The following is a 21,837-nucleotide window of genomic DNA, read 5'->3' on the forward strand; positions in this document are numbered from 1 at the left end:
TGACAAGGACTGCACAGAGGAGAGGACACTGCATCAGGATTGCAAAACACAAGTAGGAGTCACGGAGCAGGAAATTAGGGGTTCTGGGGAAATTGTCCTCTACTGAACTTGCTCTAGATGTCATCCTATGAGATTGTGGTAAGTGTTTCATAAATATTGTCTTACTTGAACCGCATAACTACCACATGGGTGGATATTTTATTCCCATTTTACAGGTCTTGAAATTAATGGTCATAAATAGCAAAGGCTCAAGTTTACGCAGTTAGCTAGAGGCAGATGTGACCTCCAAATCGAGGACTGCATGACCGAAGTTGTTCCCATTTCAAAACATGCTCTGATGACATTCCAGGAAAAGATCCTACAGTGGCACAGTTACGACATTTTGGGACAGAATGGTAAGTTAGAGAAAGAGTAAGTAGGTCAGTGTCACCAGAGCATGTAGTTTTGGAAAAGGAAAAAGGTACTGCAAAAAAATAAAGTTGAAGCATTTTCTCATATTCCATTCTCTTTAAAGCTTATCTTTTAATTTCAGTGTTTATATTCACTCCCATCTACTCTCTCAGGCAACCATTATCCTTCCTTCTCACACCTGCGTTCACACTTCATTGCATCAAACTACAAACCCACATTTCTAGGTTTATGCTTTCTCTCTTTTCTTTCACTCTCAGTATTATCTCCATGCGTGTGAAAGAGTTACCACAAACATAGGGGTCTTCTATCCAAATATTCAGATCAAAAGTGTAGACATTCTGTTTCCCCAAGTCCCAGACTCTATCTTATTATCTTGAACTTGAGAATGAGCCTTAAGTGAACCAATAATAACCGACTTGTAGCTATTCAGGTCTTTTAGAAGCCAGCTTTTATTATTTGATTTACACTTCTGTTGAAAAGCACTCTGGCCAAAAGAAATTGAAGGTTAAACTTTCTAGTTCAAAATTCACTGGCCTTAGTTTGCAGTGGTGTTCCATTTCACATGAAGATGGTTTGGCCAGCTCTAGTCCTGATCTAGGTTGGTCCTCAGAAGTCCCATGACATTGCTTTTGAAAGAGTTAGAAGTGTTAACCCTAGAGTTTTGGCCAAATTCCAGGTAAGGTCGTGGGTTCTGCCTCTTAAGTCCTCTCCGTGGCTTTTGAGAGTATTCTTGGTTGCCTTATCTGTCCTCTTTTTGGATTATTGAGAAGCTCTCTTCAATGTTCAACTGAATACACATACTTGTGCATGGTACAAAGATCCAAGTCAGCAGGTCAAGAGGTTTGGGAGATTCCTACAAAGTTCTCTTATGGTAATAACTGAGGAGTTTCTGGGCATTCCTATATTCCAGGAATCTATTGCTACATAACAAATCACCCAAAAACTTAGTAGCTTAAAACAAGGACAACATTTATTTTGCTTAAGCTTCTGCAATTTAGGTGGGGTTTGTGGAGACAAATATTTCTGTTTCACTTGGTATCAACCGGACCAGCCCAAAGGCTGGAGACTAGAATCATCTGATGGCTTGCTCATTTGCATGTCTGGCAGATGATGCTGGCTGTTGGCTGGGAGTATGGTCAGAACACCTACATGTGACCTTTTTGTGTGGCTGCTTGGTTTCCTCATAGCTTGGTGGTTGGGTTTTAAGAGTGTGTAACTCAAGAGAGAGCTGTGTTGAAGCTGAATCATCTTTTTCTAATTTAGCCTTGGAAATTATGTAAACGCCTCTTCTGCAACATTCTGTTCACTTGGAATGAGTCACTATGTCCATTCCACATTCAGAAGAAAGAGAATTAGATGCCACCTTTTGAAAGGAGGCATGTCAAAGAATTTGTGGACATATTTTACAATACTGTACTTACCTTCTTGTCTCCATTTAAAATGAAGAACTGGAGCATCAGAGAGTGGCAGAGCTGTGATTACATCGGAGGCCATCTGACCCTGACTTTAATTTTTTCTCAATGTTAAATGTGTTGATGACTTATCTAAGTTCACCTTTATGATAAAGAACTTGTATTATTTTGTCTAAATCAGGTGCTGGCAAACCATGGCCCATGGACCAAATCCAACAAATACTTTGTTTTTGTAAGTAAAGTTTTATTGAGACACAGCCATATTCTTTCACTTATGTGTTGTCTAAGGCTGCTTTTGCTCAGCAATGGAGCTGAGTTGTGGTGGTAAAGATGCTATGGGCTACAAATCCTAAAATATTTACTATCTGGTCCTTTATAGAGAATGTCCGCCAACTCTTGCTTTGAATTGTCTATCCGTTGTACACATGGTTTCTCAGCTTGAGGAGATGGGTCACTGGCTTAATGGTAAAACTGAACAATGGTGCCCTAGGCTGGTGGGACCTGAAAACTTCTGACCTTTTGTCCTGGGGGCCAAAGTGTCTAGAGGTTTGGCCTATGAATTCAAAGCTGTGAAAGATGGCAATCTATAAAAACTACACATGTCATGTCCATCAGGACTTAACCAGGGAAGCAGAACCACTAGGGATTTTTCTATAGAGATTTGACCTTATGCAATTTTGGGAGCTGGTTCAATGGATATGGGAGAATTCTTCTATATCTGGTGCTGCAGCCTGAAGTAATCAGAGCAGGCATTCAAGAAAGGAAGGATAGACAAGCCGTAACGTGAAAGGCAGAGCTAGAACCTATGAGGACAAACTGGAACCTATGAGATGAGTAGACTCATGAAGACAGACTGGAACTTGTATTCGTGTCTTACTGCCTCTAAACCTCCTTCTTTGATAATGGGGTGTCTTGTAGAAGAAGCCAGTGCCCTTTATCATTCATCTGGCCCAAGAGTCAGAGACGCAATGCTGAAGGGGCTAGAGCAGGAGCAAGAGATTATGCAGGCTCAAATACTGGATGCTGCCATCAAAATGAGCAGCAGACAGAACATGGGTGTATAGCTACAGCATCTCATGTCCAGCTCCAACCTGTGCAGAGTAAAAGTCTGCTTGCTGCTTCACTTCTGTCTTATAAATCTCATGTAAGATTCTTCTTGTGGCCCACACTCATAAGAATCATGTGGGGAAGATAATCTGGGAAGTGGAGGTCCAGCCCACTTGACACAATACACATCCACTGTATTATGAAAATATAGCTTCACACAGTATGTTCCAGGGCTTATTGGAAGAATGCTTCACAGACCTCTCAGACATCCTCACCAAACTGACCCTCAGCTTCTACATTCCATACTTGGTGATAACGCCACATCAAACACAGTTGTCCAAGCCAGGAACCTGGTATTCTTCATAGATTATTTTCCCTCTTCTTTAGCCAATGTCTCAAGAGCCCATTCCACCTCACAGATGTGTATCTCAACTTTTCCTTCCTTTCCACTGCCACTACCTTTGTCCAGCCAATACCACTCACCATGAGATTACTGCATTGATATTATGGGGGTCTCTGGTTGCCAGTCTTAAACTCCTTCAATCACCTTCCCCATTACTCTGTAAATAGAGTATCTAAAATACAAATATCATGAGACCCTTCCTCCGCATGGAAAGTCATTTACTATCTCCTCAAATTACTGAGGATAAAGTCTCAACTCAGCATAGAATACAAGCCCATTCATAATTTGAATGAACTACTCTCTCTTTGGTCTTCCGCATTTAGATTATGCCTTTTATTTATTAGCTGTAAGAGATTGAGCAGAATACTTTGTCTTTAAGCATGGGCTCTCCCATGTATAAAATGGGGATAGTGATGTTTGTTAGTCCCTTGTCTTCCATAACCTGCCGTGGCACAGCTTCTCGTTCCTTCAGCAATACCTCAGTGAAGAGATGGACCACAGAGGTAAAGGAATTTTAGCTTATCGGTACCGTAGCAATCTTTTAATTGGAAACTTACAGCATATACTTTGCTGGGTGAAACGCAAAGTCTCTGAACAAGGGCAACAATCCACCTCTCTTTCCTGATCTTGGAATAAATGCAGGAGAGTTGGCAAATGAAGATACTTGAAGTCTGAGCTGAAGAAAAAGCACACAAGACTGCCATTCCTTGCATTAGCAATTTTCTCCACTTGTCGTGTGTCCATGAGGAACAGAGAAGTGTCCTTCTCTTGCCTCTGTCTGTCAAACTTGATTTAGTTTAGGGATTTTATTTAACTTATAGGTATTAACCTCATGAACAGAATTTTTAACCCACCCTATGTCTAAAATAGTTACCCAGTAGTGTGTGTATTAGTTTGCTAGGGCTTCCATAACAAAATACGACAAACTGGGTGGCTTGAACAAGGGAAATTTATTGCCTCATAGTTCTGGAAGCTAGAAGTCCAAGATCAAGGTGTCAGCAGAGTCACCCTCCTCTGAGGGCTGTAAGGAAGAATATGTTCCATGCCTCTTTCCTATCTTCTCGTGGTTTGTTGCAATCTTTGGTATTCCTTGGCTTGTAGACACATCACCCCAATCTCTGCCTTCATGTACACGTGGCATTCTCCCTGTATGCATGTCTCTGTCCAAATTTTCCCTTTTCAAAAGGACACCAGTTGAATTGGATTAGGGGCCCATCTTACTCCAGGATGACCTGATCTTAACTAATTACATCTGTAACAACTCTAACTCCAAACAAAGTGACATTCTGAAGAACTGTGGGCCAGGGCCCCAACATATGGATTCCTGGGGAAGACAATTCAACCCACAACAGTGTATTAAAACAGTGATTTACTTCTCTACCGACCTTTTATAAACACTGGAGAAGAATGTACAAGGTACTCAGATGCATTAGTAACCACAATGGAAAGTAGACTTTCTGTTAAAAATGATGATTGTGAGCAAAACATTCATTTAGAAGATGAGCAATCTAAAATGATATTTCTGTTGGAAGTGATTTTCTGTGAAATTTTAGCCGCTTTCTCCACCACTTGTCTTTTCCATTTACTAAAAGTGTGTGAATATTGTCTCAAAACTAGTCAACTGGGCCACACTGTAAGCTGAAGTTCCCATTTTCCCTCACCTAGCTTTTCTTCTTCTCCCTTTTCAATCATTAGTCATCAGTGCTGATGAGAAAGTCTCTAACACGCAGAGTTCAATTAACTTGACAAAATGGATTATTACTAACTCATTTTCATCCTATTGTTTTCCAACCAATCTGTTCAACTAAGCAGCTTACACAGTGAACAGGAAATATTAGCAAATCGTTGAAGTTCAGCTAATGCGGAAGTTCTTTTGAGATAATCGAGTACGAGTTGGTTTAATGGACACTGAGTCTTCCGCAATTCGAGGCTTACAGTTCCCAATCTTTTCTACTCTAAAGACTTCTCTTCATTTCATGTCAGCAATTAATTTGTTACCACACCTTGGAAATTCTGACTAAGTGAAACTGAGTCTCTTATGAAATTGAAAGCTGGAATTTCCTTACTTTAACACAAGGGCCCTTTATTTCATGGTTCCAATTTTCTCACTCCCTTCTTGCCTGTTCTTCAACTCTCTCTATGATTGTCAATTTCTTGGCTCTGCTGTGTTCTCCAGATCTAACATCCTTCTCTTGGTTTCATTTTTCTTTCCTACTATTCATGAAATTTATGGTAAATCTGTCATGGTACCTTGACAATCTTCAACCCTGGACCACTCTAAATGATCAATTTTTCTTACTTCCTGTCTTCTTAGTAGCACTAGAGAAAAATCTATGTATAACAAGGTTTTTTGGATTCACTATAGTCACTAGAAGGCGGACATAGCTGAAATTCTGGATGTAATAGTCATTATTATAAAAATGTTTTACTGACATTATAAATGGGTGCTCTGGTGATTTGTAACACCTGTTCACAACATTTTCTGTATTAAAATACTTGTAGCCATAGTCTGTGATGGAGAACTTTTGGGCCTCCGTTACTCATTTACCTGTGTTTGCAGCAGCCCCAGAACTGAGTAAAATGTTGGCTCTGCCCAGAGTCGCTACCTTGGATCAACTCCACGTAGTAGTTGGATGAGAGTCTATTCAAGCCCCAGTCTTGGTTGGGCTCCTTATTTTAATAAGGGTATGTCAGTCTCCCTACGGGCCCATCAAAGTGTAATGATCAGCTATTGCCTACGTGCCCACATGCCATATGAACTTCAGGTTCTAGCCGGGGAACATAATTTAAAATTCCCTGCTATGTAATTTTTATTAAAAAAATAGTTTGGGGTAATAATATTCATGGAGAACTGACTAAAGAATTTGTAATCCACGTATTTCTGGAAATATTCTAAGTTTCATTCCTAGATGATGCTGAATTAAACCACATTTTTTGTTTGCTCATAAAATTACTTTTATGGAATTTATGTGTTGGAACCATGCCATTGAATTTGCTTAGGGAAGCTGATTGGGATGTTGCTCCCTGGACCACATTGTCCCCTTTTTATGAGGACACGTAGGGGAAATTTCCCTTAGGTTTCCCTATTAGAAAAAGGTTTTTCTGGGGGAACTTCAGTTTCATCCCCTGCTTTGTTAGCAAGGAAACTTAGAGTATAATTGTAGACTAGCTATATAAATAAGATTTTACATTATGCAGTTTGAGCTATAACTTTAACCTTGGCCATTTGTAATGGTTAATTTTACATATCAACTTGGCTGGCCCACAATGCCCAGATATGTGGTCAAATATTATTCCGGATGTTTCTGTGAGAGTGTTTTTGAATGAGATTTACATTTAAATTGGTGAACTTTGAATAAAGCAGATTGCCCTCCATAATGTGGGTGGGCCTCAGTCAATCAGTTGAAGACCTGAATAGAAAAAAGACTAATCTTCCCCAAGCCAGAAGGAACTCTGCCAGCAGATGGCCTTTGGACTTGAACTGCAACATTTGTCTTCAGCCTGTGGGGCCACACCTCAGATTTTGGACTTGCCATTTTCTGTAATCTTGTGAGCCAATTCTTTGAAATAAATCTCTACTGATATACACACCCTATTGGTTCCATTTCTCTGCAGATCCCTGGCAAATATACCATTATTCCCTCTATATTTATTTTATTTTTGCTTCAATTTCCTCATCCTATTTTTTTATACTACAGATTTTTTAGGTTATTACAAATCCTTTTTAAAATTAAACATGGAATAAATATATAACTCACAAGTACTATAAAGAAAGGGTGACTTCTAAAAAATCTTGAGGAAAAGCACGTATTTATAATGCCTTTTAAAACAAAGCTATTCTGTTGGCCTTGAGGGAGCAAGCTTCCATGCTGTGGAGAGGGCTACATGGCAGGAAATGGTGATGGTCTCTTGGAGCTGAGAATGGCCCCCAAATGACAGCCAGCAAGAAAGCAGGGATCTTAGCAAGAAAGTAGGATCTCAATTCCTGGACAGAACTAAATTCTGCCAACAACCAGTCATCTGGAGTCATGTAAATAGTTTACACAATTATAAAACAAAATTCAACTAAGAATTGGATCTTGATCAATGAAAATTCTAAAAATTAAAAATAAAATGAAACAAATGAAGATAAAAATATATTCTGTTGATGCATAATTCTATAGATAGGCTTTTTCAGTTGGGTTTTAAGCATCCCGGTTGTTTCTACAACCCAGCTGGGTTTCTACATCCTTCGTGTGACACATGGGACACAGCCAGAGGACAAAAAGAACTGAAAAATAAGTTTTCTCAGTCATCCATGCATGGTGGTGTTGCTAGTGTTGCTTGGTGCCTGCTGGGTGTGGTCTCATACCTGAGCTGGTTTTATACATGGTTTGACTTAAGAGTGAAGTACTAGTTTCAAATGAGTTGAAATTCTTTTAAAAAGTCTCTTTAACAAAGAGAGCAAAAGAAAAAAGTAAATAATGGAAAAGGAATTATTTTTATTTATTTATTATTTCTTTCTCTTTTATTTATCCCTTTCCTGTCAACTTCCAATTTCTCTCCATCAGTTTGAGAAAAATGTCTTCAAGCCTTGTGACATTAGGAAGGGTCTTCTACGGGTCTGGTTAGGAGAGATCTAGAGTGGGAGGGGAAAGACAAGGATGTAAAATGCAGCAATAAGCTTTTTAGAGATATTGATCAAAATGTTCCCAGTGGTTTTCTTTGGAAGTTCCTGTGAGTTTATTCTCCCTTTCTCCAACATACTTCCCATTCACACTATATTACCCCACTGAGAAAGGGGGGAAAATAAAAGGTGTCTCTTTTTGGTGTCAGCAAATAAACCCCTCATCTTTCTCCTTTCCCCCTGAATCTCTCAGCCTTAGAATGTCCGGGAGACCCAACCTGCCTTGGAAACCAACTGATGAGACTGCCTCATGTCAATCTTGCTGTGATTTTATTCCTTTGTAAGTTGTTTTAGAGACGTATAATGGACTGAGATATGAAAACCTTGCTCACCACATTATCCTTGCATCACATATATCAAATGTGCTAGATTTATTTGCTTTTATAAAGTAGTGAATTTTCTAACCCAGTGGGAAATGCCTGAAGCTATAAATGTATGTCCTGAATAGTTGTGAAACGCAGATGCTGGAGGCATAGCAAGCATCTGACATTATTATTGCAGTCTGTGCAGTTGCCTTTTTGAAAGGCATGTGATGAACTTCATCTTCTTAATGTTTTTTTTTTTTTTTTCAAGCAGGAGCTTGCAGAAAATGACTCTACTGGAAACCGTCACTCCTTTGGATTAGGACCAAAGCCCCGTGGTATAATTGAAGAGGATAAGGAAGGGGGCCCTTCCTCGGATATTTCCCCACTTAAGAGATGATTTATCTCATCAAACAGGATGGATGTAAAAGTCTATCCATGCTTTCTCCACCTCACAGCTTTCATGACTCATCCTGGACTCACCCTATGTTCTGTCACGTGAAACATTTCAAGGTTGTTCCCCTAGCAATCTTATTCTTTGCTCTCTCTTGCTGAAGCCTTTCCACAAACTCTCAACTTGGATCAATCCTTTTTGCTCTCCTCCATCTGAGTGTAGGATTTTCCCATGAGGACTCCGTAATTCTTGGTGATTAATACATAGAGAGGTCTTAGAAGTGTTGGGAGGGAGGTGAGAAAGTGTTGTATGTAGGAAAGACGTGAATTGTTGTGGTAGGATGTCTGCAAATACGGCTGCCAATTCCTCCCATATCTGTGATCATATGCCACTCAGTCCTCGAGTGGGGAGCCTATTCTCCCTTCCTATAGAATCTGGACTGACCCTGTGACTTGCTTTGACCAACCGAATACAGAGAAGGTAAAGCTGTGTGATCTCAGATTTTTAGGTTTTAAGGAACACTGTTGGCCTGTTGGGATTCAGCACCATATAAAGAAACTTGAGGTCCATCAGCTCCCAGAATTTCTAGTCACTTGAGAGATAAATCACCAGATATTGAGAGTAAAACCATCTTAGAAGTTCAGTCCCAATCAAGCACCCTGTTGAATGCACTGCAGAAGTGACTTCAGTCAATATCATGAGTAGAGTGAATAAACCAACCAGCTAAGCCTAGAGGATCCACAGAATTATGAAACTAAAAAAGTTTGTTGCTATTTAAGTCACCAAGTTTTGGGACGTTTGTTACGCAGCAATAGATAACTAATACAATCACCAAGTTCAAAGTGATTTTGCTTACAGACTCCTCACTCCTAGGAGGGGAAATACAATGTGGTCTAGAGATATAATTGTTGGGGATAATGGAGCCCTTCCCCAGTTTCTTCTCCAATGACTCCCATATACCCTTGGTAAAGAAAAACAGTCACTTGTTAAAGGCGACAAGACTGATTGTGTTCAAACTACTGAAGTAGGAGGAAAAGACTCCAGTATAGACTGAGCTCAATGCCAACTAAGCCCAAACTAAGAGAAAGTTGATGGAGACTTTTAAAGGGAGAATAGATAGGGAACAAAAAGGGACTATGGGAAAGTGCAAAAGGGGGAAAAAGGAACTTGGGGCCATGTGGAAGGAGAAAAATTCCAGGAGAGGGAATTATTGAAAATAGTTTGGCAAAGTGGGTTGAGACAATGAATTTTTTCTGGTGTGACAGCATTGTGTTTTCTTGAGCAAAGACTCACCACGAAGGCTGGGGTTACCTTTAGGAAAACCGCCTGGTGCGGATGGAAGTCAGGCTAAAGTTCAGTCATGTCTCTTAGCACAATGTTTGGGCAAGTCCTTTGTGTGACACGGGAGTTCACAGTTCACATGCTTCCAGGCAGATGACCTCAAGTCCTTCTTCAGGGATGAGATAGAGCATAAACTCTGAGCCTCCACACCAATACATTCTTCATTGGGGGATGAGGTGTTCCTCTACTTAAGTTTTCCACTCCTTCTCTTTATTCTCTCCCGTCTTATTTCCTTAGAGATTTTGCTTCATAAAATAGGACTTCCTTCTCTATTTTCTGCCAAAACCTCGACAATAGTTCCTCCTCAAATCTCAAGTCTCTCCACTACTATTATAACTCTTCCTTCACGTCGAACTTTTTCTAACTCTTTTTCCTTTGCTTTGCTTCATGACCAAATCCTTCAAGGTGATTATCTACATACACTTTCCTCACTTACTATTACCTACCCTAAGTGCATTTCCCTCTCTGCTGAATTTTAGCTGGACCAGGTCGCCAATGATCTTTTGATCTTCCAAATCTAATGAGAATACTTGCTTCATCTGGAAACTTTTTCTTCCTGTGGCTTTTTTGGTTTTCCCACTCATCTTTCTGTTTGTTTCCAGTCATGTTTTAATGCTCCTCAATCACCATTTTTTGTGTATGTGTGTGTGTGGAAGATTGGACCTGAACTAACATCTGTTGCCAATCTTCCTCTTTTTTGCTTGAGGAAGATTGCCGCTGAGCTAACATCTGTGCCAATATTCATCTATTTTATGTGGGATGTCTTGACAAGCAATGCTAGGTCGGTGCCTGGGATCCGAACCTGCGAACCTGGGCCGCCAAAATGGAGCATGTGAACTTCACCACTACGCCACTGGACTGGAGATCAATCACCTTTTTTATGTAGGGATTGTTGGCCAGTGTTCTTTCTTTAAGGCTCTCCTCTCATGACACTTTCCTTGGTTTAACTCATTTATTTCTATGTTATATGCTGAAGATTATTAATGTATGTCTTTGCTCTAGTCCCTGTTATTAGATTATTCTACTGTCTTTTGTAGCTTTCTACAAAAAGAGGTAATTGAAACTCAGTGATTACCTGTTACCAATCCTGACTCTTGCCAGTCCTTGGCTCCTTCTCCCTTTTGTTCGGTGGCACCATCCTTTTGCCAGGGTACACGGGCTTGATCCTACTCTACTGTCCTTTCCCTTACCTCTTGAATCTAACTGGTCTCTGTGTCTTAAATATATCATGATTTCCTTCTCTGGTCTTCTTTTCCACATCCACTATCTTAGCCGATATCTCTTGTCAAAAGCTTTCAAATTGATTAGTTGCATTTCCCTTTTATTAATTTTCAATCTCTCTGAATCTGTACCAATGATTTTTCTGAAATAAAAATTCGATTACATTGCACTTCACTCTTCAGTGGACTCGTGACAGAACTAAATGTCATTCCCAGTATGAGGTCTCTGCAGGGCTTTCCTTCCCACTCTTCACTCTCTTCGTTCCCCACACTCTACCTTGCACAAGCGTCTATTAACGCACTCAACACACCACTTTACGGTTTACGTGTTTTAAGTTCTTATGGATTGCAGCTTCCATTGTGGCCCCCTTGGGTCCAGGATCACGGAATGAAGCTGGAGCTCAGTCAGCCCTCACATGTTTCACTCACAATGGATGAGACACTGGATATGGGTGCAAAGCTATCTCAGAAGGCCCAGCCCCAATCAAGTACCCTGTTGAATGCAGCCACAGTGATAACCCCAGCCAATACTGGGAAGCAATGTTTCTATAGTGAAGGGACAGCTGCTTGATTTTTGCTTACTTATCATCAAAAGAGTTTGCAAAGTGTACTCGTGGCCAAATCCAGCTTATTTCTTCTTTTTGTCAATAAAGATTTTTGGGAATACAGCCATGTCCCTTTGGTTTGTGTATTGTTTGTGGCTTGTTTCATGCTACAATGACAGCGATGGATGGTCACAACAGAAGTGGTAGGCTCACAATGCCTAAAATTTTTACTGTCTGGTCTTGTACAGAAAAAGTTTGGTGACCTCTGTTTGTGAACGAATGGATAAAAAGTGCCATGAAAATGATAAATCACATTATGAATGAAGGATGGTATATTTCTTAGGATAACTATAACTGATGTAATAAATAAAGCCCAATATTTTTGTAATTCAAACAAAACTAAAGGTTTTGTGTTGTGCACATAACAGCTAACAGATTAGCAAGGATCCCTCCTCCACACAGTCACTCAGGGAACCTGGAAAATAAAAGTTCTTCAACATGCAGTTTCCAAGCAACTCCGGATGAGAAATAGTCAGTGTGCCCAGAAAGGAGAGTAGAACGTATTTTGGTGATCAGATAGCAGACTCTGCCACAAAAAGTATCGTTAAACATTGTGTCATTTTATTAGCAAGTGTCCCCTTTATGCAAATTCTTGTTCAAGTTAATTGATTAAGCCAACACTCTTTCACATTAATTATTTTAGTGGAATTCTTCTTCCAGACGTGAAGGTGACATAAAGGGCACTTTGGGTAAGGATGATGACTTTCGTAAGCATTTACTTGGGGAAAAAAACGAGTCATTTTTGGAGCATGGAGCATTTTGAAAGGAGAACATTCTAGCATTATGGGGCTTTTGTTATTCAGAAAAAACATTAAGGCCTTGAATTCCTAGGGGGTTGAGGAGAGAGGTGACCAGAAATGAGAAGGGGAGATAGAAAGGGAAATGTGAGTGTCTGGAAGACAAGCTTCACATGTTTGTCTTGGGTTGCTCATAGCACAAGGTTTCAGGGAACAAATGGAAAAGACAACTGGTTATTTAGGGAATGTCCTAGGGAAGCAGCATCGTGTATCTACCACAGAGCGGGATCCAACCTCTTTTCAGGCAAAGTGACTCATTTTTCTTTTGAACAGTTTCCAAAGTAATAGCAATAACAAAAGTGATGGAGAAAGCAGATTACAGAGTTCTAGAATTTCGGTGATAGGAATGTGAAAGCTATTAAATTGAAAATACTTTCTTCTGGCAGATCAAGCTGCACTTGCATGATTGTAAGTTCTCCACGTTCATTGAGTTTGGGGGTCATTAAGTTTTGGGGCTCATCGAGGTTGAGCCTTGGAGGAAAAAACACAGGAAAGATAAACTGATTCCTCAAAAGGGAGGTTCTCTTTATTTAAACATTAGGGGGAAAAAAAGAGTGCAGGGATGAAATAAGCAATTTTAAAGAATCCTTCTTTGTCTAGAAATTTCAGGTTCCTAACTGGTGTATGAATTAATTAAATATTTATTGAGCCAAAAAAGAAAAGCTAAGACATCCTATATTCCCTCAAGGAGTTTAGAAACTCAGTTCACAATATAAGACAACATGTAATGCAGCGTAAATGTGTGAAACTCATTGTAAATATATGGTAAATTCTCTGAGGAAGTCGGGGGGGGGGGGGGCAATCAGTTATGTAATGCCAAAATAATCCTGGACGGCAAACCACCCCAATGCTTAGTGGCTTAAAATAAAATTTTTTTTATTATTTCTTAGAAGTTTACAATTTGGCTGAGTGGTTCTTTTCTTCTAGGCCAGACATGTCTGTTCTTGGCTGGCTTGATCATGCATCTTCTGTCAAATGTTGTGCCAGCTGGGGTTGGCTGATCAAGGATGGCCTCAGCTGGGATAACAGGGCTCTACTCCACATGGCCTCTCATCCTTCAGCAGACCTTCTGAGCTTGTTCTAGAAGGAGTTTCTGTATTTCAGCAGTTCTCAAACTTTTTGATCTCAGGACCCCTTTACATTCTTAAAAGTTATGGAAGATCCAAAGAGCTTTGGTGTGGGTTGGTTATAGCTATTGATATTTACTGTATTCAAAGGTAAAATTGAGAAATTAAAAAAATATTTAGTACTATATTACAAATAACAGTAATAAACAAAAGTAATTAATCAAAAGCAATGACTTTTTTACATAAATGACATTTCTGTGAAAAAGAACTATGTTTTTCAGAAATAAAAAGTGAGAAAGTGGTATTATTTTACATCTTTTATGAATCTTTTTAATGTCTGTCTTAATAGAAGATAAATTCTATTTTTTAATTTAATTTATTACAATGCTTTTTGGGTTGAAATATGTAAAGAAGTTTTACTTCACACAGATCTTTAGGTGAAATTGGAGGAAATTTGAGATTCATCGAGAGGATCTTGGGGATCCCCAGGGTTCCTGGGACCACACTTGGAAAACTGTTCTATTTAAGTGCTCCATAAAATTTGTCATAGCAACTTTTGGGAAAAAGAGTTAAGAATGCACAGAGAATGTACCTTCTCACAAATTGTGATTTTTTTCCCCCCAAAGTGGGCTCCTCACAGCAAATACTGAAAAAAATGATTTCCTCTAATTTACTCATTTATTGTAACAACAACAAAAAGAACTCTATGATTTTTGGGCCAGTGCCCCAAATCACTTAGCCATCATGCCAAAAAATGCAGCAAATAAGAATTTTAATCATGGGAAAAGGTTTCAAAGGATCTGACTAAATGCCTAGGTTGAATTTGATAAAACTGTGACCTTAACTCCCATATACCTTGCTTTATTCAAGGGATATTTTTTCACCACTCAAAAAATTCCAGCCAATTTCACTGAGATTCTTCTTGTTCCAGAAACTTCCTCACAGCTGACCTTTCATTCCTGGTGACCTGGGCAAGAATTTCTCAGAAATCAAAAGCCTGGCTGCTCAGTCAGCTTGGGAGTGGCATTTCCTAACGTTTCGATTGGAAAAGAAGCCTTGAGTTCTAACAAATTCATTTCAAAAAGAAGGAACTGAAGTTTCTTTGCCAAGTACCATACACAAGTTCATTATAAATTCTTCATAAAAGTAATGCAATTGATGAAGAATGTGAATGTTTGTGAATTATTAGTTCTGATTAAGAATCCCTTCATGTTATGTATATATTTCTGCTCTTCTTTAAAATGTAGATAGTGGTATTAGTATGCATCCCAATTCTTATTTTAGGTTGCATATTATAGGATAAATGAATTTAAATAACAATTATCTTATACTCCAATTGTATAGCATAGAAAATTTAAAAATTAAGAAAAGCACATGGTAGGGAAGATAAGTATCCACAATCTTCTCCAAACGCTACCATTGTTACCAGTTGGTTCCCTCCCCCCACCCCGTGTATATTCTTAATGAAAAGGTATCTTACACTGATTTTACAGCTTTCCTTTTTACTTAAGATATATGATGACTTTTTCCTCTTGTGATTAACCGTAGAGATAGCTTTTTAAAAAAACATACAACATACTTACTGAGAGGGCTTCTATCTGTATCTGTAAACAATGACTTGCAAAAGGCATTAAGAGTGACCTCAGAGGAACAGCGGTGGAACAAATCCCTAGGAAGGCTTGGATCCTCCCAGGCAGCTATGGCTCTGTGCTTCCTTCCTATTGCACTTGAGAGGGACGTGTGGTTTGTGCAGTCCTCTGGGTTTACCCCTCCTGGGAGAATAATTCTGTCATTTCCATTAGGAAGATGATTTATTGAGGCCAGTTCCTTTTTAGGATTGGACAGGAAAATCAGCCTTGCAACCTGATGGTGCTTATTTCCTCCGTAAAGCCCTTCAGTGATGAGGTGGTAGCAATTACATTGGCCTTAAACTGAATCACAGGCACCTCTCTAATTCCTTCTGTAACCTTATCTGCTAACACAAAGGTAACCGCTGTGTCCTCATGGTTTGGGGTGGGTGAAAGGCAGGGAACGGAGCGCCCAGGTTTCTCATAAAAGAGCACCTAGCCCAGTAACAGATATGCCCTACAGCCATGCTTGAGAAGCCGGATGCTGAGCTGGTTACAACTGTGCAGGCCCTTGTAAAAGCGAATATGACTTTTCTATGAAGGCATATGGCATAAACATTTTGCTTCCATCTACCAATATCTCTGCATGCCCCCTTTATTCCTCATTGAGCCCCTGGGCACTCTTAAGGGTTCAGTTTCCCTTTTAAACATAGAGTTAATGGATGTGCCTCTGTGTCCCAGCAGAGGGCAGTTTGCTCAAGCCAATGGTAACCATGGCAGGGCTCTGTCTCGCTTCTCAGATGTGGGTGTTCACACCTTGTCCTGGAGAAAAGTAAACTTGTAGTCAGCAGCCTGATTACACAGCAGCTTACGTTGCGCTCAACGGGCCATTGATGCAGACACTTCCTTTAAGAAACAAAAGTGAATGCAGTTGTGGTTGAGAGGAATGCTCACCATGTTGAGAGTAAAGAGGTCTGGGTTCTGGTCTTAGAGGTGTCACTAAGCAGCCGTGTGACGTTAAGCAAGTCACTTCAGATGCTCAATTCCGCATCTGCAGTGAGGGATTTTGGACAATATGACCCGCAGGTTTTAGATACAGTAGAATTTTCATATAATATCTTTACAGACTTGGCAAAAATATATATCAAGGCTGAGGGTTTGAAGCTAAAGAAATAGTGATATCTCTTTAAAGTCATATAAATTCAAACAGTTTGATTCACAATATAAATTGTATGGGTTGTCACCACTCTATCAGAGTCAAACGAAACAATCTCTCATTTTAGGAAAACTCAATGGGGCGTGACATCATGGGAAGGAGAACTGATTTCTCGTCCTGCATTGGCTTCTCTCCGGCTCTCTGACTTCAGGTGAGTCGCCTCAACTTGTGATCCCCAGTTTTCTTACTAGAAAATGAGTGGGGTAACTACATCAATGTTTGCCAAAAAACGACCAGTGATTGAAGAAGTTTGGGGAGAAAAGACATGGAGATAAATAGGGTTCTGCACTGCAGCAAATCTCAAACCCTCTCCGCGGAGTCATCCACCACGTATTTATTGGGAACACTTTGTCAGAGTGATATTCAAAACAGTGAATAACTGGTCAGCCTGTCAGTGACCAACCAGAATGAGGGCTATGAACAGCTGGGAAGCTGCTCTGGAGGCCCCCAGAGGCATCGGCCAGCCTGGGGAGGTCTGGAGAGGAGCTGGTTTACTGGGAGAGTGGGCACTCGTCCAGCACCTCTTTATTAGAAATATGGAAGGATGTCAGTGTTTTCACAACTGACATGGCCCTACGGTGAGTACCTGCACACTCTCACCTCCGTATTGCGCTGGGGTGTAGTGGTCTCTATAGCCTTGTCTCTCAAAACGTGATCACTGGACCCCCAGCAGCCCCTGGGAGCTGGTTAAAAATGCAAATTTCTGGGCCCTACTCCAGATCTTCTGAATCAGAATCTACACTTTGACAACATCCCCAGGTGGTTCCTGGGCACCTTACAATTTGGGAAGTGCTGAGATACAAAACAGATCTGATTTACTTGAAACACACAGGGCGTTTTGCTGGTGTCCACAGGCAATCATCAAAGAGGGCAGCTTTTCACTGAGAAGAAAAAGAGGCAATCGTTTCTGCTAAGTCCCAGGACTCCTTTCCCTATTGGATGCCAGGCACACAGAGCATGCCTTTTCTTTCATTTCCTCTGCTCTGGGTGATGACTGCATATCCTGGGTTGCCTGTCTGCTTCCCCACGATCATTACTAACCAGGCAAGCTGACCCCAGGAAGTGCTCCTGAGTCTTCCCTTCTCATAATTAGATGGGTTCTAGGTGGGTTCTTGATGGGCTCAAGGCTCTACCTTCTCAATTTCTAAGAACTTGCTCTCCTTTGCTAGCTTTGGGCCCACAGCCAAGCCATGTAATCTTCATGGATTCCAGTCCTCTCAATTGAAAAACGGTCTCAAAGTCCTTTTTCTCTTAGGCAGGGATAGCTACATAATTTGCAGGACACAATGCAAAATGAAAATGCAGGGCCCTTGTTCAAAAAGCAAATTTAAAAAGAGGCCTGCCTGGTGGTGCAGCGGTTAAGTTCGCACGTTCCGCTTCAGCGGCCTGGGGTTCGCCTATTCTGATCCCGGGTGTGGACATGGCACCGCTTGGCAAGCCATGCTGTGGCAGGTGGCCGACATATAAAGTAGAGGAAGATGGGTATGGATGTTAGCTCAGGGCCAGTCTTCCTCAGCAAAAAGAGGAGGATTGGTGGCAGATATTAGCTCAGGGCTAATCTTCCTCAAAAACAAAAAGCAAATTTAAAAAGTGCAATTAGGAGTAAAATATGAAGCTTTTTTGTTTGAAACTATTTTATGACTAATAAAATGTAATAAGGATAGTAGTGATGATTGTGCAACAGTATAAACTTACAAATGCAAAATAGAGTATTTGGGGGTCAGATTAGAATAATCATAATGCTTCTTTTCCATCAAATGCTATGATCTTTAAACTCAATTTCTACTCCTAAGCCTGTGGATATTTGCTTTGCAATACTGCAGCAGGTTTTAAAATCAGAGGTTCTAAACTCTTTGAAAAATTCTAATAGATCCCTGATACATCTTAGTCCATGTGTATACTTTTACTTTGTCATAATTTACTGACAAAGTTTATTGCTTGTGTACTGGAAGTTCCCGTCCCTGTGCTTTAGGCCAGAGAGTTAACATTTGTGCAGTTGCTGCTGGGATTGAACTCCAGAAATGGTCAGGCCAGCTGGTTTCCCACTGAGGGTCCTTTCCCTTAAGGGGCCCTCTTCTCCTCCTGTCACTGCTGCTGCCATTGTCAGTGTCAGCCTGGATCCTGGCCTTACCATGGCTGCCTTCTGGAGGCCCTGAGGAGCCCCAGACTACCCCAGGCATGCACAACGATTGGCCAGCCCAAACGCTCCAAGCTTCCCACTTCAGAATGGACCTAAGCCTGTGCATGCCCTGGCTGTCTCCCAGTGCATTGTACATCCTCTGTGCATGGGCACACTTTATTGTCCCATCCGGCCAAACTTAGAAAACTCAAGTTCAAAGATCGGATTATTAAAAATTTCAAGAAGGCAGCAACAGAGCCTTAAACCAAGTGTTGGGTCCCTTGTGAGAGTGGGACTTTGTGCGACTACACAGGTGTGACACCCATGATGTCATTTGTGCTCTTAGGTATAATGGAAATTGTGCTTCAAATTGGATCTGTATCATTGTTGATTCAGACAAATTATTCGTTCTTTATTAATACACCAAGTTTATAACCTTCCCTATGGATCCATTGATATTCATAATGATGGATTCCAGGAAACATTTAATAAATTGCTTTTGCAATTAGAAATTTCTTCTAAAGTCATAATTAATAAATCACTTTAAAAATCCATGATCAGCAGAATATATTATTTTCCTGATTGAGCATTCACTTTCCTGTAGGAGGTTAAAGATGCTTAACGTATTTAAACAGGCGAATTTTCTTTTTGAATCTAAAAGTCTGAACCAGGCTCTTAATGGGTATTGAATTAATTAATATAAGTCTCTGAGAAAAAGGTGGAGAAAACCTTAGTGGAAGCAATTCAGAAATTGGGTCAGCTGTTCTAGAATGGTGATTTTCAAACTGTATTGTGCATTGAGAATCTCTTTGGGAGCTCAGGAAAAGGCAAATACCTACGCCTCTGCCCCCCCACCTGGCCCTGCCAGAGGGTTCTGACTGAAGGAGTCTGGGGCGAGACCCAGAGATTTGTATGTTGAATAAGGACACCAGCTGATTCTGATTCAGATGGTCAGGTACCAGTGAATTTAGTGTTTTACTTCAGCATAGGGGTTCTAGATTTTATCCCCTAGCAAAACCAGACCAAAAAAATGAGTGGGATTGGGGAGTCTCAGTAACGAATAGAACAAGAAATTTCCCGCCTATGAATTTCTGGCTCTGAACTCAAAGAGTACCTCTTGGTTATTTTTATCTCCAGATGTTGATATTTCCATGTCCTTCCACATTTTTCTAGGAGCATAAATTCATCTAAATTCACTGTCATGGCAGTGGGTTACACTTTTGCAAGATATGTGCTTAAATAGGGTAATAGTATGATAAGAAAGTGAAGGGAAGGAAGAGTGAGAAGAACAAAGGAGAAGAATGAAGCTCAAAACTTGGTAAGATTGGAAGAAAACAGTAATTCCATTATGTATATTTATCATATGTCTACTTCGTGCCAAGGACTGTGTGAGCCCTGGGGAATTATAATTCTAAAAGACTAGAAGAGGGTGCCATGGAGGCAGTGAACAAGGACACTAAAGTGAAGTATTATGCTGTTTGCCTTCGTAAATAATTTGTGACATCTGTGGTCTGAGCAAGGCAGTTGGGTTTGGCAGTTTAGGAATCATTCTGGTTGACAGAAGTCTCTGAATTTACTACTAGTAGTTCTCAAACTGCCATTTTCATGTCAACTGGACCACTGTTAAAATGCAGATTTCTGGACCCCACCCGGGGTGGTCTGGGAATCTGCATTTTAGGTCTCAAATAATTCTGATGCAGCTAGCTTGCATCTGAGGACCACGCTAGTGTGTGTCTGGACCTGGCTTCACGTCTCAAACATCAGAATGGAACTGAGCTCAATTGATTTGGGGTGCACAGAAGTCTCTCTTGACCCCGACTTTCATTCCAAGTGTACCTAATAACATGTGCTTAAAACATTTCGGGAAAAAAATCAGTCTCATAAAATGGCAGCTGAGGCTGAAGGATCTTGCTGGGATGGAGGTTTCCTCGCCTCTCAAAGTGTTTTTTCTTTCACAGCATTTCTGCCTATTTCTCCCCACCTCCTGTCTCACGCTTCATTCTCCTTTCTCATCTTAAGAGAATCAAGATTCATGAAGGAGAAAGGAGGAAGATGAAACTAGGGGAATGAAGAATCATGGACAAAGTACCCTTGCCTGCTGTTGTGTCTCAGCCAAATTCAAACATGTTGTATTTCCATTACTAGTTTGAGGTACCAGGAAAGAGGTGAATTTTCACAACTCTGCCTTCATCTGGACTCTATTTAGTAGCTACAAATTAATATTTTCTGATTTGAATAAAACAAATATACTAAAGTTCAAAATTTTTAGTTTGAACTTCCTGTTTATTTTAAGCTTGTTAGTTAAATATGTTTGAGTTCTGAGTTTTTGCTTTCTGTTGAAATGATTTGTAACTGGATAATTATTTGAGTGGGTTCTAGTGGCTAAAAAGAAAAAAAAAGGTTGAGGAAGGAAGCGTTGCTGTTTTTATAGTAGGATGAGTTTTCTTGAACACTTCAAGAACTCTGAATTTCACTGAGTTCCCATTCCCGGCAAGATGTTTGAACACTAACGATTCTCAGCTTTTTAGGCAAGCCACAGCTTAACTATATTGCCATATTTACCTAAAATTGGTTTTTCAACTACTCATAATTAAAAGCTGATTTGAGAAATAATGCTTGAAATCAATTTCGTTCAGTGGGTTACATATATGCCTTTATATAGAGAAAACTTTATAGAATTATCATATGCTCTAGACTCAAATTTGTGTGAGCCAATCTGACACTCTGCTTAAAGGTTTATTAGAATTAATGTTCCCCTTAATTGTAAAATTTCTTTATAATAAGCTACGCAAGTACCCTACTGAAAGATTCATCTGAAGCTACTGGATATGTGTCCATATACATTTTGAGGTGGGAGTCGGAGATATTAAAAATGGGCCTGTTGGACCACAGGAACTCTGCTGGTGTGGTTTCTCTTTATAGCTCCAACTCCTGGCACATGACACCCCAACATGTTTACTAAATAAAATTTTATGTCTCTCTGCTCTACTATTGAGTATGTTTTCAATTTGATACTAAAATTGGTCGAAGAGGCCGTTCCAGGTCTCCCAGGCAAAAGGCTAGATGTTGCCAAGCTTCTTTAGAACACTTTCTGAGTGTTAGCATTGTGTTCCCAGCATACCCAGGGTGTTTCCAGAAATATGGAAAGATATGGAGCTTTCAGGAAATTACCTGCGTAATTTATGGAGAAACAACAACAACAAATAACAATGATATTGAGAAAAAGAAGGGGTGGGGCCCAAATTAACGAGACTATGTGTAATCTATTT

The 21,837-nt window shown here is 40.2% G+C and overlaps 1 long non-coding RNA gene across 1 annotated transcript; it reads left to right on the forward strand.

Annotated features, from left to right (window-relative positions):
- The first annotated feature begins 1,935 nt into the window (after positions 1–1,935).
- On the forward strand, positions 1,936–21,505 carry LOC124234345 (uncharacterized). The gene is made up of 5 exons (XR_006887278.1): positions 1,936–2,055; positions 8,133–8,219; positions 8,516–8,754; positions 16,517–16,600; positions 20,527–21,505. It is a non-coding gene; the product is annotated as an uncharacterized LOC124234345 (long non-coding RNA).
- Positions 21,506–21,837: the final 332 nt, after the last annotated feature.

This window comes from Equus quagga, unplaced genomic scaffold (genome assembly GCF_021613505.1).
Source record: "Equus quagga isolate Etosha38 unplaced genomic scaffold, UCLA_HA_Equagga_1.0 73442_RagTag, whole genome shotgun sequence".
NCBI lineage: Eukaryota > Metazoa > Chordata > Mammalia > Perissodactyla > Equidae > Equus > Equus quagga.